The sequence below is a fragment of the Gymnoscopelus microlampas genome (assembly GCF_963454915.1).
Source record: "Gymnoscopelus microlampas genome assembly, chromosome: 9".
Lineage (NCBI taxonomy): Eukaryota > Metazoa > Chordata > Actinopteri > Myctophiformes > Myctophidae > Gymnoscopelus > Gymnoscopelus microlampas.
This window is the reverse complement of record NC_139946.1, coordinates 56,202,303-56,206,264: the sequence shown is the minus strand read 5'-3', so window position 1 is coordinate 56,206,264 and position 3,962 is coordinate 56,202,303. Positions and strand designations below refer to the sequence as shown.

The following is a 3,962-nucleotide window of genomic DNA, read 5'->3' as shown; positions in this document are numbered from 1 at the left end:
GGTTCTCAAACCTTTTCATGTCAAGGACCCCCAAAATTATATGTATTTGGCTGCCGATCCGATTTTTTGTTCCAGGGACCCAGAGGCAAAGATTTGAGTAAAAAAAATATGCTTTAAAAATATGTATATTCAAAGATTTGCTAAAATGTTCACGATTTTTCAAAAATAGCTCATAGCTTGTATATCTGCTATTTTTGAATATCCAAAGTATAAAAGAATGGTTTAAGTGGTTACACAGACACGTTCCTGCGTTTAATGGGATAAGTGGTTTTATACAAAAAGAAAATTACGAAAATAGCAGATCTACAAGCTCATACAGGTCGTGTGACCTTGCAGATCTGCTATTTTTGCTATTTAACGTTTCTTGAAATTCTTTTACAAATGTCTCCCCTATGATGACAAGCCCAAAACAGGGACGGCAGGTTTAAAGTGGTTACAGTAGGTTAGGTCACCAAAGGAAACAAATGCACCAAGACAGTGGTTCGCAAAGTGGGGTCCAGGGACCAGGGACCCCACGGAAACGCCCTAAGGGTTTCCCCAACAGTGGGTCAGGAGCGGACGCATTTTCATGGGGCGCGAGTAAATATATATATTTTTCATTTCCTACATGAATGAAAAAATATATATTTCAAAAGATTGTGAAAAGAAAGAAAAATCATACATTAAAAGAAAAATCTAACATCTTTCAAAGGAATTTCATAAATAAAAGAAAAAAATCTAAGAAGTTCCATAAATGTATAATACTTTTAAGAAGTAGTGAACATAGCGTATCTACATCTACAAGTGCACAACGTTGTGCGTTTGTAAATAAGCTATGTTCCCAGGGAGACATCACATTTATCTTTTTGGTCTCGAGCCAAAACGTTTGGGAACCACTGACTCCACTGAGAGATGACAGCAGGCAGAAATAGGAGCTGAGACTTACTGGTGGATCGTTTTGTCCTGCTGTTCCTAATGGAATGCCTGATGGCTTTCTTCATTCTCCTCTTCTTCCACCTCTTCACTCCATCCCGCCTAAGGACTTTAAGGAATGCCTTCAGGAATTGTCGCTTAGTTTTCTGCTTGGGCAAAATGAAAACGCCAATCTCAATAAAAGTGATGGACAAACAGACAGACATGACCAAATGCACGAAGCAACAGAAAAGTGGAAAGGATGTTAAAGGGATAGTTCACCCCCAAAATGACATTTTTTTCCTATCGATTAGTCCCCCCATGGAGACTTGAATTCATAGGAGTGGCATTTGATGACCGGCAGCGGTTCCGGTAGGAGACACAAAGAGTCTCCTTTGTGTCTCCTACCGGAACCGCTGGTCATCAAATTATTGGCTTAGGAATGCGACAAAAACAAAACAAAATCCATGAATTCAAGTCTCCATGGGGTGACTAATCGATAGAAACAAAGTATTTTTTTGGGTGAACTATCGCTTTAATAGAGCCAAGGCAATCTATTACTCACTTTATCAAACTTATCGTAGAAGGTCGATGATAAGTACAGTGGCAGAATACCCAGGTTGTTCAAAGTGTCTCTATTCCATGTTGCAGGATCTCTGAGTGCACAAAAACATTTAATACGGTATTTCAGTTGTCATTGAAAAACAAAAAACATCATCAACGTTCAAATTGTCGGAGGTTACTTTTCAGCAAATGGGGAAAATAACCTGTTGTCCATTGGATCCCATGTAGTTGTTTGTCGTATGCTCTTGTTGATACTTTTCACTTGTTAAATATTTTTAAATCCCACAGGCAGACTGGTGACCCTATTTTGGGCATTTTATTATCAGTGGTGTAAATTAACTAAGTGCGTGTACTCAAGTATTGTAAATAAGTACAATTCTGAGGTATTTTTTACTTTACTGGAGTATTTCCAATTTTCAGTACTTTTACTTCTACACCACTACATCTCAGAGGCAAATATAAATAATAAATCATTATTATTATTTGAAAACTTTAGTCACTAGTTACTTTGTAGATTTTGATTATTATTACAAAACCACTTCAGCCCTATATACATTTCGCCTATTTGAAAATAGCTGATCAACAAGTTCACAATGCGTCGCGATGCAACGCATTGTGAGCTTGTAGATCTGCTATTTTCAAAAGATTTTTATGCATTTTATAGACTTGAAAAACATTCTGCATAATGAGTACTTGAACTACTTTTGGTACTTTAAGTATATTTTGATGCCAATACTTTTGTACTTTTACTCAAGTCAATTATGATTACCAGACTTTTACTTGTAACAGAGTGTTTCTACATTGCTGTATTGATACTTTTACTTATTGTAAGTAAAAAGTTTGAATACTTTTTCCACCACTGCTAATAACTGAACTGTGCTTGTCGTTGCTTACCCGTATGTCGTTGTCCCTGACAACAGGAGGGTTTCCATGGCAGCCGCTCGATTTGTGTTGATATTTGGGCAGTTCTTTAGTTTCTCCAGGATGGATGAGTGAGAATTCGTAATATAAGCCGCACCAATCTTACAGCACATGTTACCCAAAACTGATATGTTATCCTCTGTCAAGGTTGTGGTTGTTATACCCTAAGACAGAAAAAAAGGGGAAAAAATACGAATAAACTTCAGCACATGAAATCTGTGAAAATAGCAGATCTACAAGCTCATAGATCGATTTTGTGTACAGGGAAAAAAATAGGCGGCCTAATATAGACCCCTGGGGGACTCTGGTCAATGAAGTGGTTAAAGGTTTCGGTTCATTCATGAAAATAATGGCATCAGAACTATTAGTATCACGGCATTGAAATTGGATTGTAAGCTATCTATATTGTCCTGTATAACTGTTATATGTTAGTTATAATGTGTAGGTTTGAAGATCATCTGTACAATGTTCTCCCTGAGACCCAATGTCAGTGGATTTGACTGTCATTATCAGTAATAGTTTAATTTGTGTGGGTCCGGTGGTTACTGGTTACTCTCAACTCACCAGGCAAGTCCTGGCATTTTTGAACAGAGCAGTACGTTTGTAGCTGAGAGCACTGAAGACAGAGAAATCTGCACCAGCCAGCTCTTGGAAATAGGCTCTGCAGTTCGCCGGTGGCACCAGAGAGTAAAATAACCATCATTGCAATTAAATATCACAAAAACTAAATTGAACCAATCCCATCATAGCCCATGAGCCGTTGGTTCTCAAAGTGGGGTCCGGGGACCCCCAGGGGTACTTGAGGGTGTTCCAGGGGGTCCCGGGCAAAATGTGTTAATATAGCATCACAATAATTATGACCTTTTATACTTTGGCTATTCCTCCTCAGCGTCGCTACGTTTTCCTTCTTTTTAGTATTTTTAAGCCTTTTATTTTTTTACATGTACTTAAAAGACGTATGAAAAAATTGCCTTTCCCTGTTCTCAAGTAAAATATTGATATGCGATTAAAATGTGATTGATTGTGATTAATTCATTACAAAGCCTCTAATTAATTTGATAAATGTTTTTAAACAAGTCCCAGCCCTAGTTCTTATTATATTTATAATGTTCTTACCCTTCATCACAACTGTAGCAGAGTCTCCAAACTTTGATCCGGTGTACACAAACTGACCGTTGGAGATTTCCCCAGCAGAGCCACATGACTTCCCTGTGGAAGAGAAAGAAATATCCTTCAATACACTGGTATGAAATATCCAGTGGTGTAAAGTAACTAAGTACATTTACTAAAGTACTGTACTTAAGTACAATTAGAAGGTACTTTTACTTTACTGGAGTATTTCCAATTGTCTATACTTTTACTTTACTGGCAAAAATATGTTGTCATTTCAAACCTTAATGTGCATGGTTACATTTTTTATTATCTTTACTTTATGTTTTTACCGTTCCAGAGAACATATCAAGGTGGGACACAAACTCAGCCAATCCAGTTGGAGATGCAGTCAGGGAGTCAAACACTGCGTTGATGACAACGTCTTTCTCAGCAGGAAGAGGCAACACCACAAGTTCTGCACTCTGCTTTGGAGA

General features: G+C 37.7%; 1 long non-coding RNA gene across 1 annotated transcript; it reads right to left on the bottom strand.

The window, feature by feature from the left end:
* Positions 1-1,045: 1,045 nt before the first annotated feature.
* Positions 1,046-2,994, bottom strand: LOC311052119. The gene is made up of 4 exons (XR_014601468.1): positions 2,941-2,994; positions 2,350-2,540; positions 1,457-1,547; positions 1,046-1,058 (listed from the first exon to the last, which is right to left on the bottom strand). It is a non-coding gene; the product is annotated as an uncharacterized lncRNA (long non-coding RNA).
* Between the last annotated feature and the right edge of the window lie 968 nt (positions 2,995-3,962).